Below are 15,255 nucleotides of genomic sequence, written 5' to 3' on the forward strand. Positions count from 1 at the left end.
ATCCTGATCGACCGACGAAACTCCATTAAAATATACATATTTTTGGTGAATTACTGAGTTTAGGCACGTTAATAACGTTTTAATGAAGTTGAATACAGTATATTAATATGTGTCAGTAATTTCATGTCAATTCGGCGAACATAAACATAAATGATCGTGGTGAAGATGATGATTAAATTAGGATTAAAAATCGAGAGCCGGGCTGCATTTCCTCCCGTTCGTTTTTTTCGAATAACAACATTATTTTGTTAAATAACAACATGTTGATGTTTTGTAAATGATTACATGTCTCTTATTTAGCACAGAGTATGATATCCGTGACATATGGATCTTAACAAAGTTCCGCTGTACATCCAGCGTACTGTATCTGACTTTATTTCACATGAGCTCCAGTGTGGAACCCCGCTGCACCTCCTGGTGGATCAATGATCCATTGCAGCTGGCTTCATTATAAATACATTTATCTATCACGGGGGCGGTCTCAAGTCAAGCTGGAGGTTTTCCCTTGAGCGAGGGCAGATCACGTACCAATCACGGCCCTCGCGTTTCAAACTGTCCGAAATGAATCGCTCCATCTGTATGTATCTGTTTTATACTAAGTCCAAAGTACAGTGACCTAAATGTACCTAAACTGTGCAATACATACCTGGCTGCTAAATCCTCAAAACACAAGTACATTTATTTAGAACTAACTTTCCACCACTGGCTTTTAAACCTAACCTTCTTTTTTTTAATGGTGTGCTTTTTGATAGGCCCAAGGGGTGAACAAAAATAGTTACCAGAGGACGTTGGAGGAAAGGGTTGCTGCACTGGAGAGGGAGAATTATTCCCTCCGGAATGCTTTGAGCATCATTGAAGGTATGTTGATTTAACAGCAATATATCTTTTAGCCACAGTAGCAGCATGAAGCTATTTAGCAATTTATAGAATGTTTGTCTCCCAGTCAGTTAGCTAGCTAGTCCACCACTTCAGTCTGGACTCAAATGTATCAACATGGAATAGGGACAATGCGCATTAATGAACACTTAAGACAAATAATGCTTCAAGTGTAAATATGCTGGATTTTAGCTTTGAGCTAATTTCCATCCGTAGTCCCTCACATACAACATATAAGACATAAAACATGACATTTGTAAACATAGCAACACATAAACACATGATATGCAGAAAGAGCAAGAGCAGCACACACAAGCATTTACCACATGGCAGTACACTATAGCAGCAACGACATATTAAGTGCAAGAGAAGATACAAGAGATACACAAAGTGCAAGAGGAGATACCCCTGTGTTAAAGTGCAGTTAGCGGTGATCGCACGTCTGTTTGTTTCTCAACCATTCTTTGAGTTGACCTTTAAAACTATTGAGAGTGGGACAATCCCGTATCTCCGTTGGGAGGCTATTCCAACATATTAACAACTATTGGATGGATTGCCATGAACCTTTAAGTCCCCGGACGAATCCAATTTCCAATTGTTGAATCCCAGGTTTTTTTCTGTTTTAAGTTAAATGTCTCTACAATTGCTGGTTGTAATGCATTTTTTTTTTAAAGATATCCATATATCCCTCAAAGTAAATCAAAACCTGAAAATGTTGGTAGTTTTCCTTACGCACCATCTGGCACCTTATGTAAAAATAACCTAAAAACTTGTGACATTCCCATCAGCCCTACATACATACTGTATACTTTGTTTAGGGCTAGTTAGCTAATGTTAGCATGCCAATACACCAAACTGAGATGGTAAATTCTACCCCCTGTAATTTGGCTGTAGACTTCTTATCTTTATTCAATGAGAGAAATTGCTAATAATCACTGTATTTCTAGGTCTCCCTAGGATGATTTCCTCAATGCAGCAGCTCACTGAGCAACACTCAGACCGTGGTATGTTTTGTTACTTGTTTACATCTGCTGTGTCTTTAAATCAGCTTTGTGTTGTCATTTTTTAAACTTTGTTTATTTCATGAACACACTCAATTAAAGAGAGAAAACCAGAAGAGGAAGGAAGATCTACGGCTCACACCTCAACTGCTGGACCAAGTTTGCAGGTACATGATAGGTTGTTTTGTAATCACATTAATTACAGCTATTATATCTTGTTATTAGTATTGTTCTTGGTTATAAATCAAGTAGATGATTATTGATTTAACTGATCACTAATTGATGGAAGTGCAATCATTACCTACACATAATTGTTTAAACATCCAAATTAGAACTCATAACATTTAATTATATTTCCCCATATTTATATTTATTTTTGCCATGGCATTGTTTCTTGTTAACCATTTTAGTCCACGTTAAGGCGTTAAGGCCATGTTGCTCCGGCTTCTCATTCTTTGCCTGATTTTCTGTCTGTGTGTGTACCTGTCTGTCTGTATGTCTATGTATCTTCTCTGTAGTTTCTTATTAGTAACAAGATTATTGTGTGTGTTTTTTTTAAATATGCAGTCTTCCACAACACATCTGCCTTTGGAGGATGTTGGGATTTCCACCGATGCTGTCTGTCTGGTAAGTTTCATATTGTCTAATAAGTATACTATCAAGTATGTTGATTTGGATGATTTTAATTGTTGTCTTAGAAACACAATAGTGCTATTTCAAATCATGTCCTGATAATATGACACAGTGTGTTACTTATTTTATGCTCTTAGGATATTAAACAAGCCATAAAAGATCGGTGCAACAAGGCCACAGCAGCTAAGTACACCAACGACCTAATGCATGGTCTGTACACAACAGCGTTTATGGCTGCTCACAGCGTGACTGGGCTTGGGGCATCAAGCAGTGGGGAGACACAACCATCCCTTCCTTCTGCTGAACTCACGAAGATTGTTTGTAAGTAATTAGTGTGGCTGCGAGCTGTTTTGTGCCATCATGACGCACATGGTGTTATTTTTTTATATATTATAATGAAGCGCGAGTTGTGTGCTCGAGTCTTCCTGCCTGCCGGCTGAACTCTGCAGCTCCGCGATGAGGGTCTAACTTCAGCAGCTACATTACTACCTACGTTAACAGTAACTGTGCGGTCACTGTGGCACAGAATGGACCGCTGATTAACTGCTGTTAGAACGGGCCGTTCAGGTGTTCAGAGCAGAGCTCACTGTCGGAGCGTCAGAGCGTGATGTGAACTGAAAAATGTTTCTGTCGCAATATTATTTAAATAATTGTTGAGCGAGCTAATTAACATTGTCACTATGCTAACGTTAGTACTCAGATCTTGTGCTTGAGTAAAAGTAGAAGTACTCAGATCTTGTACTTGAGTAAAAGTAGAAGTACTCAGATCTTGTACTTGAGTAAAAGTAGAAGTAACTTTTTTTCAAACCATAAAATGCCTTCATAGGGCTTTCCAGGGTTTGGTGGATTTTTTAATATAATAATTGCAATCAATATTATATATATTACCTTTTAATCTATATAAATTGTATTTACATTTGTTCTCACTATTTTTTCCACCTAGTTCTACTATGCCAGCCATCAGAGGTATACATGTGTTAACATCTCTTTTAGGTTTCATTTCTTATTTTTGTGAATTTCTATATAAAATGCTGATTTCTACCTGAAAATTTAAGGACATTCTACATCCAAACACATTATTTATTTTTGAATGTACATTTTTGTTGTTAAAGGGGGCATATTTTGCTCGTTTTCAGGTTGCTTTTTACAGGTTTTTTTTTCACGAGACTGTGTCTCAGGGCTTCTTAACATTTAACAAACTATGAATGTGTCATACCCACCTAACGGGAATAAACTCAGCTAACTGACGATATGAACCATTTTTACCGAACCAAACACAACTCTCACAGCTAACCTGTACTGTGTAGAGCACATGTGTTTAAAAAGCAGGAAATAAAAAAAAGGAACTCACCTTGTGATAAACCCGCAAGAGAAAAAGCATATGAGCTCCATACTGTTTTCAGAAATAATCCTTGATGTGGTTTAGAACAGGATGGCAGAACAGCAGAATTGTACTTTATCTTTACTTTAGAATTATGATCAGGCATTAGCTCCGCCTCCTCTTTTTTTAAGCTAAGGACCCAACATCCGCGTTTCTCTAACAGGGCTGGAATAGAGGTATATGACGGATGTCTAAAATGCATGATCTGTTTGTATTTTGAGCAAAACACATCATAGATATATTTTATATATCTGAGACCCAAAATATATGCCTTAAAATAACATGATAGGTGCACTTTAATGTTCAAAGGTCTTTATTTTTCTCATACTGCCTGTGCTGCAGCACCTCTTTTCACCCTCTGTCTGAAACCAGAGCCTAGTCTGCTCTGATTGGTTAGCTGGCCGGCTCTGTTGTGATTGGTCAACTCATAAAAGATGTTTCGAAAATCTCCCAAAGCCTATCCATTTACATGCACAAAAACACAACACACTACAGGAAAGGGGGGCCTCTTTTAAATACTGCGTAGTATCACGTGCTGTCAAAGAACAGCATTGAACATATTCCCAATGTGACAGTACAGAACATCATAATATTATATTCTCTTATGTGCATGATAAGCAAGCTTTTGTTTGTTTTACCAAGCTTTCTTATTCTGAAAGCAGTGTTTCCTTACCTTACTGCCATTTCAGGGTGTTAATTAATAGCAATTATACATATGTATATCACCTATCAGTATCTGTCACATCTGAATAGCTGTTGCACAATTCAGAAATGCGCTACCAATCACAACAATTTTAATATTTCAAAATGAGTGACCCATCTGTACGTAGACTGGGCATCACATATAACCTGGCTGAGCCAAATAACTTTTCAATACATTATTGATTACTATTTTTGAGGTACTTTTAGGTTGGCAGTAAACATAAGTCAGAGGTAAATGGTGTACTTTTACTCCATTACATGTATTTAATACCTTTAGTTACTTTACAGATGTGGATGAATGATGTGAAATATAATCAAGTGTTAAATCAGACTTTAGTTCCACCTGGAGTAAATTAGCTACCCTGCAGTATACAAAGTCATTCAAACTAGCTGCACCTTTACCAGCTTTGAGAACACTTTAATGATCAATCATTATAAAACATATCATATATATATTTCTGAAATGGACCAATCTGCACAATCACTACTTTTACTGTCGCTACTTTAACTATATTTTGATGATAATACTTTTATACTTTTACTTGAGGAACATTTTGAATACAGGACTTTTACTGTAACAGAGTATCCCTACACTCTGGTACTTCTACTTTTACTCAAGTACAACATCTGAGTACTTCTACTTTCACTACAAGAGCTGAGTACTTCTACTTTTACTCAAGTACAATATCTGAGTACTTATTCCACTTCTGGTAGCGTATTAGCCTGAATTGTAGCCACAAAATCACGCAGAGCTGCATACAAATAGACTAACAGATAACTAATATTTACAAATGTGTACAATGATTTGTAGGTAATTTTGACTACTCAAAACACCTGACAAAAATACACAAACACACACACACCCTCGCAAGCTTCCCCCAGACCAGCAATACAAACGAAAATGTGTCTTCGGGTCAATGTGACTGATTTCGATAGAGCAAGTCACATTTGGTTTAGGCACGAAACATACTACCAGTAGAAATACATTGCTTTCAAAATCGCACTGTGTCGAATCAATAGATTATATTTCGTGACTATAACACGAAATGCCGTGAGACTGGGTTGAATTACAACAGTGAGTGCTTCATCCTCTCAACACCACAGGATGGCGACTGTACAGCACATAACATAGGTACGCTCCTATGAAATGATTGTTCCCTGCAATTATTATTATCCCTCATCGAGTTCGCTATTCAGCTTGCTAACGTTAGCTTAAACAAACGTAACATGCAACGTTAACCTAATCTAAAATGCTCTACTACGGCGTACCTTTCATGTGGCTCGTCAGCGCAGACTCTCCCGTCGTTATTTTTTGCAAACTTTGCAGGAGGCTACTCGTGGGCTTGACCCTCGTTTTAGCCATGGCTTGTATTTGTCTTCTGCTTGCCAACGCTCGTTGAAACGGCAACCTCCTGGCATACTGTCATTTATCACACTCATCAGAATGTCCAGGTCACACGTAACAAAAACACTTGCCGGTCTTAGTTTACGAGTAGAAAATAAACTTGTTTTAGCGCGGGAATGCCAAAAGATGAGCAGAGATGTTTAATGTAAAAGTGAAGCAATTAAGCGCACTCCGACTTCTTTATTTTCTTTTAATCTAAAAAGCGAAGTAAAGCGTGTACAATTTCAAGCACTTTTCAAACCTTGAAAACACCTTGTACAATTTCAAGCATTTTCAAGGATTTCCAGCACCCGTACGAACCCTGAAATTAGTGATGAAATAATTTTTGGACACTACAGCGAGGATAAACTTAAAGCTTATTGTCCTCCAACATAGCTGCGTGAAGTCATTTTGCTCAGGGGGTGCTGCCAAAAGTGGGGAGGGGGCCGCTTAAAAAAAAAAGAAAAAAGGCGGTGCCCGGCTTTATTTTACTACAGTTTGTCTATTTCCGTCTGTATATTTCTCCTAAATTCACCAAAAGTTAGCATTCTAACGTAACATAAAGTATCGCGACCGCTGTTTGCACCATGTCATCAGAGATATCGTTGGAAAGCTCAGTCTCTGCTGCACAATCTCATCGGATCCAAATATGGTCATTTCCTTTGTATCAGCAACCAATCGTGAAAGTACAAAAGGGTCTTAAACCAAGAAACGAAATCTCATTGGCTGGTGTCAATTTCTGACAACGTGATTTGTTCAGATGCGTCACGTGGTGTGCTAAAACACTTCCTGGTTAGCTTTCCGCTCAAAATTGTAATCTCAAAATGGCAAAAGAATGGCGAAAAAAACGTTCACACAGAAGACAACAACAATTGTCACTTGCACGAAGCAAGATTATACAAAAAACAAATGACCCCGAACATGAAATACCTTCACGGAGTGCGTCGATGCGCAAGCTGTCATCCAAAGAACAGGAGGGTTTAGCAAGCGCCACACTGCAATCTTTAAAAAGGTCGTTTTCTCAAAATGAGTTTTTTCTCCTACTCTTGAGTCCAAAATGTCGACTTCAGTTGCACTTACATACACCAAACCTGCCAGTTATATTCCTATCAATATTATGAAGGCTTTTACAGAAGGTTTTGTTCATATGTCATTCATAGCCTGAATTATATAAGATTGTATATCTAGAAACATGGCGAAAATTGATATTTTAGGGCTGTTGACAGTATTTTCTGATTTATGGAGTGATACAAAGAGATATCCAATATCCCTTCTGTAAAAGCCTTAGATGCTAATATGACTTCAAAATGAAACGAGAATTTTTTACCTGGCTTTATCCAAAGTCCAGATTTCTGTTCCTGAAATGTGTTAAAAATATGCGCACATTTTATGAGATAATGGGCATTTGCATATTCAGAAAACTTGTAATACAAGAAACAATTGCCTTATTGTAGGTAATTAACTGGAGAAATTTCTAGCTGATACCTTTAAGTAAAAAAAAATGACCCTATTCACCTGGGGTGTCTCGCCTTAACTGTTAAGCTTAATAAACCATTATAGACCTACATCACTTAGCAACAGCTGCACAGGCCCACATGCTAACTATGGGTCTTACATAAAATTACAAATAGTCAGAAAATATTATTTACAATATTAATAAAACTATGAATTCAATTTTAACTGATTGACAAGGCAAAACACTGCACAGCGACAGCAGCATTAAAGGAAAAATATCGTCTTACCTTGTTTTGGGGCTTCACAAAACTCAAAATGTAGCCTTGGGTGGCACTAATGAAGACCCTCATTATACATCCACATTGTCCAAAATGTTACTATGGACATGCATCAAAGTCAGATTTGTCAGTCTCTTCTGTGTCATATTACTCTAGTTGTAGAGGTGGTGGGGCTGAGGAGTAGCTGGTGGTCCACTCTTTTTATTGGGTTGTTTGTTGGAGAAAACAAATCCAAAATCCTTTTTTGCGCCATTCTAGAAAGTTGTCACTCTGCAGTGTGTGTGTCGCGTCAATTATGTCACTCTCCCACGACCTACAACCTAGATGACTTCGGATTTTATTTATTTGGAAAATAAATTCAAGCCACCTGACTGATACAAATATGTACTATGACTATTATATGCTACTGTATACAGCTAATTTGATTTTAAGTAAAATCATAACTATTTTATGTAGTTTAATCATTGTTATTTAGGTGGTCACTCAGTTTTTCAAATGTACACCACTCGCCAACAGGGGGTGTCCTCCAATGCAGTTCTATGCAACCGAGACAGCGTCTACTGCTGTGAGAGGTAAAAGCACTGCATGTAAAGATAAATACAGCAAAGCAAAATGTTGACAGGTCAAAAATCTGTCATAGCCAAGCAGACTAACCTTGAATGGCTTGTCTGGTTATCTATGACAGATTTTCGGGACGGGAGGGAGGGAGAAAGAAAGGCATTCATTTGGGAGGGGACTTACTGAGTAGTTACATCAGTACATAGAATATTCAGTATTTACTGCGCTGCTGTCATTATGTCCTCAGCTAAGGTCAGTACGGACTTTTTCTCCAGAAATGAAAGTCACTTGTGTGAAGGGCAAGGATGAGAGCTCCAAAGATAATAAAATGTGTCGTGGTCATCATGGAAAGTCAGTTAAATGGATCAACAGCAGAGATGGCGAAAGTGCTCGTTATCAGGGACATCACCGAGCTGGATAAGTTTGAGGAATGAAACATCAAAATCAACATAAGGTAAATGGATACACACTGAAATGAACACACTAAGAACACCCATGATAAGCTTGGACAGAAACCACTCACCTGCTCAATATGAAAAACTGGACTTGAAATGTTTCAAATACACGGAACATAAATCACAAGACATTGAAAAGGATATTGACCCTGAAAATAATTTCTACAATAACATCCATAACCAATGTGAATACTACACAGAAGATCAACTCAAAATAAATTGAATAATGGATGAATCAATATCAATATTACATTTTAATAGCAGAAGCCTCATTTCAAATGTATCAAAGATCAAACACTGTTTAAGGCAACTGGAGAAACAAGTTACAGAGACCTGGCTTAGTGAGGAGCAAGCTGACATAGTTGAAATTGAAGGATACAAAATGTGTTTTACTAACCGGACTAATTCTAAAGGTAATATGTATTTTGCCATAGACAACATTATGGAATGCATAACAGTAGAAATTGGAATGGAAAAATCTAAAAACCTTCTGAGAGCTGCATGTATAGAAAAAAGGATCATGTATTGACACATTTCAGAAAAAGATAACTGAACTTTATAACTACACAAGCAGCAAGAAAATGCTCTTTGTATGTGGAGATTTTAACATTGATTTGCTGAACCCACAAGAAAACAATGCAACAAAGGAATGTATTAATTCTATGTATAGCAACAGTTGATATCCTACAATCACACGACCAACCAGAATAACATCACACAGTGCTACACTCATTGACAACATATTCACAAATGTTATGGATAGGAAAGTCATAAGTGGAATATTAATAAATGACACAAGTGATCACCTGCAAGTCTTTGCAACGATACATAACTGTACTAGGATCAAAAAAGACACCAGACCAGTCAAAATAACCGGACACAAAGCATCAGAGTCTGTTCATTCTCTGAAAGAATAATTATCTAAACAAGACTGGAAAAAGTGTATGTACCAGATGTAAATGAAGCCTATGAATAATCTCTACATATTCTATCAGGGCTGTATGAAAAACATTGTCCTTGTGTAAAGAAAATTGTGGGAAAAAAATATGCTGAAAAACCATGGATCACTAAGGGAATATGTGACCCGCTCCATCGAAATCAGTCGGAAGTCGCAACGGCTCATTTCAAAATAAACGTGGATTGTCATTATATAATGTGACATATTTCACTTAATATTTGGAGTACAACAACAATCCTGATATCATTAGAAAGCTAGGAATCTCCTCTTTCCAACAGCGTATGTGAAACATGTGTCTTTGGGTCAATGTGACTGATTTCGATAGAGCAGGTCACATATTAACCTCTTCTACACCGCACCCCCGATACTGGGGGGAAAAACGCGTCATCTGCAGGAAACAGCGTCTGAGGGCATCTTAATATTCAATAAACGATGAATGTTTTATATCCATGTAACGGGAAGAAACTCAGCTAACTGATCTTTTTTTTTTTTTTTTAAACCCACAAAGCTAGCGCCGAACCTCTGAATTAGCTACGAACGAAACAATCTTAAGGCCTTTAGCACAGAACTCTAGCTACACTGATCGATATACTTATTGGATCTGCACAAACAAGTTTAGATAACATCCTGAGAGTCCACAGATTATAGAAATATAAGTATCATCACTGAGCAATCAGAACTTGTGACAGGGGAAGCAAATACAGACAACACACGACGTAGCTTTAGGTAGCAAAACACGGCGATATGTTCAGCTTTAGCTGTTATTCTGATCAAAAATGTTGTTAAATGCCATTAAATTGAGAAAAAACGCAGCTGAAGGTTAATCCATAGTCTAATCCAATGTGTTACTTTGAAAAAAATATTAATTAATTGTAGCTGCTAATGGTAGCCACCAGAGCAGGGGTCACCAACCTTTTTTAGGGTGAGGGCTACTTTCAAAAAATAAAACAAGTCGAGGGCTACTTTTACTCCTCTTTTGTTTTGTTTTTTGCAGTGTACAGTATATATTTAGCACATTTTAACATTATTATATGCTGACCTTTAACCTTTGTGTGCTGTTTGGTTCTTTGGGACCCGTTTTCAGTGTTTACTAAAATAACATGTATTCAATTTAATTAATTTAACGTGCTTTATTTGGGGGTGGACCTCACCTCCTCTAGTGGGGGGCCGGGGGCATGAATGGAAGATTTTTTTTTTAATGTTGAAGTGAAATGCATCAATCTTGTGCACTTTGAGCACCACGGGAATTTATGGATACAGCTCTCAACACTCAAAGGGAGCTGTATACTTTTCAATAATCCAAAAATCTTTAGAATATGATCACAACCAATAACAAATCGTTTAAACTGGTTTATTCTTATCTTATGTGACCTAGTCAGCATTCTTTCTTTCTATTTATGCATATTTTAATAATCACTCCAATTTTAAAGAGTTATTTTTTTCACTGTCCTATAGTGCACATTGGAATGATTTCTTACTTTATCTATATTAAATAGATTAATTAGCTCTCTCTCTCTGTCTGTCTCTCTCTCCCTCCCTCCCTCCATCCCTCCCTAGCTCTCTCGCTCGCTCAAAGAGGCTGTGTGATCCTCCATGGTGATGACGGCTTGCGTTAAAAAATAATAATAAACATATTTGTAAAGTGGGGGGACACAAACAGGATTTCGAAAAGTGCGGGGAACATGTCCCCAGTAGAAATTACATGCGTGTGTGTGCGTCGAGTGCAATAAATACAGTATATAAACAAGTTGCAATGCACAGAGTAAAACTCTGCCCCTCATGTGTTGTATAGGCTGGCACGACTAGGCTATTCAATGGGGCTGATGTGTTGTGTAGAATCTGCCAGAAGGAAAATCAGCGGTCAAACTCCTTATGAAGCGGGGAGGTGCCACATTGCCTTCCCGACTGTAACGCTGGTCCCGCAAATCAAGCAAGAACGTGATTGGCCGATATTCATTGTGGGGGTGAACAAAAACCTCTTGGGTAACTCCAGTGCATTCAGAGAAATGTTTTTAAATGTTCACAGTCCCTGCTAAATAAACAAATAAAATCAAATGAAATAAAAAATGAAATAGTGTAACGTTAATGAGCGATCTACTGACCACCAAAGCGTTTGGAATGTGACCATTTATACACAACCTAAAACACACACATAACAACTCTGTCTGTCAGCCTGTCAGCATGTAATCAGTCTGACACTTCTGACAGGCTCACTGGAATACAAACTGGATAAATAATAATCTGCAGCATGGCGTGACTGGGTGTGTGTTTGTCAGAAGAGAAGTGATTTGAAGTGCATGTGTGTATACTTGAACGTGTCCCTGTCATTTTTGTGTGTCCCTGCATCAGTGTATTTTAGAGTATGTTTGTGGTGGGTGTCTGTGTGTGTGTGTGCGCCACCCTTCAATCAATGAAGCCTAAGGGACTCTGTATCATGGTGGGATTTCTCTTCCTCCCCAACGTCACTCTACATTAGGGCCCCTTGTCACTCTCTCTTTCACTCACCCACAAATATACAGACACACACACATACAAAAAAATACCCAGAAGTAACCTTTTCTATGTAACACTGTGCAACATGAAGGGCAAAAAATGAACAAAAGTAAGATGGTTAACCTGTTAAACCCCGAGCCTGTTTTTCAGGTTTCAGGCTCGAAAATGACATTCCCAGAACAAATGACCAGATCTTCCCTTCTAAAAGGGTTAAATGAATAATCTTTTTTCTCAAAGTAATGGTAAACCTGTCAGTTGGATGTAGAAAAGTCAGATTCAATATAGATGTTTTTTATTTTAAAGAAAATTCAGATTGAACATGGTAAAAAACTGTAAATGATAGTGTCCGTCCCAAAAATATTTTGTACTTATAGTGAAAACTAACCTTGGATGATGGGTTAGTAGACTAAAAGCTTTAGGGATCCAAAGTACAACATATAATAAGTACCTTGTATAAAGATTGAGGCAAAACAAGTGATATTTGACCTTTTTAGAAGGATTTAGCAACAAAAAAACTCTTCTGGTGCCATTTCGGTGGATTTTTCATATCTCTGGCTCCCCTTGCTGGATTTTGACATGTGACATCTCTTTCTAACCGTCAGAGCCAATGGAATCGAGGGGAATTCCCACATAGTCCTTATTTGGTCATGTGCGTGTGTTAGACTGACGCATAGCCAAGACCGGAAGCAGCAGCCACTCTGGTGGCTACCATTAGCAGCTAACTTTTGCTCTGCGATTTTTACATAAAAATTGAATTACGGATTTTAAATAAGACAAATTATTGCCCAGAAACTTTATCAACCAATGGATTAACCGATTCAGCCGCGTTTTTTCTCGTTTTAATGCCATTGAACACGTCTTTTGATCAGATTAACACCTACGGTGAGACGATCTCCCTAGAAGCTCCCCGCCGGCGGGGACCTTGGAGCTTAACAGATTCCTGAAACAGAAGTGATTTTTGAAAAGTGGGTGAAACATCTTCCCATTCCCTTTAGAAATGTACACAGAACAACATGGAGAGTTACAGTGATAACAGATTTGTGTAGGACACCTCGGAAGTAAGCAACTTAAGGTCTCCGTCTATATAAAGAAATGGGACTTTCCCATTGGATTTCAGTATATTGCAGAAAAAAGATTTGTGGTAAACATGTTTATGATACTTAAGGCGAGACACGGCAGGCAAAAACATAGTTTTTCGTGCACTGGTCAATTTTGATTCCATAACGTTTTCTTTCAGGCTTTTGGAAGGAAAACATACAAAATACACATTTTAGTGTTTATTTTACTATAGTTTGTCTATTTGCGTCTGTAGATTTCTCCTAAATTCACCAAAAGTTAGCATTCTAACGTAACATAAAGTACCGCGACCGCTGTTTGATGTTTGATGTCAATAGTGAAAAAGGATTACCTGGGTTTTGGTTACCATGTATACTGTAACAATTTCTACACTAGCCCAGCCCTTTTCACCAACCCGCTCTCTTCAGTCTGCGTACAAATGACACAACTTTACACATTGGAAAATGCGTCCAATAGATATACGCTAAAGTCTGATTTTGCCGATCATACGCCAACTATTCCCATTGAATTCTGAGTCCGAGTTTTGCGTGCATATGAGACGCAAATGGATACGGTCGTGTCTAAGAAGACCGGAAGCTGTGTGGTCCATAAAAACACGTTATTACTCAATATCAAGCCACGATTATTGATTTTATTTGTAATCGTATAATGTCTGACTTTTTTTGCCGTCCGTGAGGAAAATAAATGGGGCTCAGAGCCTCAAAATACTGAAATCTGTATTGTTTTTAATCTTTTTTTCCTTCGAATTTGTTATCTGTTGGGGCAGAATCTCTGCTCCGCGCCGTTCCTATATGAGCGGGTTCTCAAAAGAAGGAAAAATTCAAAGCAGCCAGGATAAGGGTTAAACAATAATCTGCTTTAATGGTAAAACATACAAATACATCACCGAATCACGAAGCACTCTGCAGAGTAGTCCGGGCTCAGGTTCTACCACCGTGTGAGACATGTCTCAGGAACGGCCAGTCAGAAACAAGAGCCCCGATCTTCAAAATGATCACAACATTTATACACAGAGTTCACTTCTGAGTGAGCTAGACAGTGAGTTGGCAGTGTTCCATTGGTCGGTTTCCCTTCTGGGCGGGATCCCAGTTTGTTGATTCCATCGTTTGCTTCACAGTGTATGTGTGTGTGTGTGTGTTTCTGTCCCTCTGCCCTCAGGCAGATCCCCCAATCAATGATTTGGAGTCATGACAGAGGACTCTTTGACAGGGCACACACTCATTCCCCCTAAACATCTTCAACACACACAAACATCGTATCATGTATCTTATCACACAACAGTCACCTGTTTTTCTCTATGAAAGCCATATTTGTAAATATCCAAACGCCATCGTCCCATAACAGTCCCCGCATCAGTCAACCACCATAAGTTAATTGTTCTTGTGGCTTAATGGCTTCGCTGAACTTCCCTTCACCCCAAAGTCAGCTTACTAGGAATGAATACATTTGACTGATAAGCTCAAAAGGACCTTTATCTCATTTACTGCTGGGTGACCCAAGTCTCAAGGCCTCTTTTGGGGTCTGTAGGAGATAAATCCTTAATTCTACAAGGCTTCAACTGTCTTGTATCTGAGGCACATCTCCCTTTGGGCTAATCAATACGGGTTTTAGCAATTAGCAGAGGAAGCTAGAGACTCAGGGCCCCTTCCTTGCTGGGAACTGCAAAGCAGATGTCAAAGGTCATAAAACCACCCTTTTGACTACACATGAAAAGTGGAAGAAAAGACTATTGCTTTAATTTATTATTACTAAGTAGTGGGACATTGTTTCAGGAATATATGAAAAGCCTCTCTATTATTTAAACAGTAAAAATGTACTTTCAAATTTAACACCCACGAATATATAAGGTGACATTAAAATGAATATACCAGATTTAACTTTCCTGCCATAACACGTTACTTTAATACTTCAAATAATTCAAATAATACTTCATATCCTTTTCTAAATAACACACTGTTATTTACTCAACAATAACACACTATTATCCTTGTTTTTAGTTATTCG

At 38.1% G+C, this 15,255-nt stretch overlaps 1 long non-coding RNA gene across 1 annotated transcript; it reads left to right on the forward strand.

The window, feature by feature from the left end:
* Window positions 1-750: 750 nt before the first annotated feature.
* Window positions 751-2,614, forward strand: LOC307030923. The gene is made up of 4 exons (XR_013805826.1): window positions 751-858; window positions 1,824-1,880; window positions 1,980-2,044; window positions 2,445-2,614. It is a non-coding gene; the product is annotated as an uncharacterized lncRNA (long non-coding RNA).
* The last annotated feature ends 12,641 nt before the right edge of the window (window positions 2,615-15,255 follow it).

This window comes from Notothenia rossii, assembly GCF_949606895.1.
Source record: "Notothenia rossii genome assembly, chromosome: 3".
NCBI lineage: Eukaryota > Metazoa > Chordata > Actinopteri > Perciformes > Nototheniidae > Notothenia > Notothenia rossii.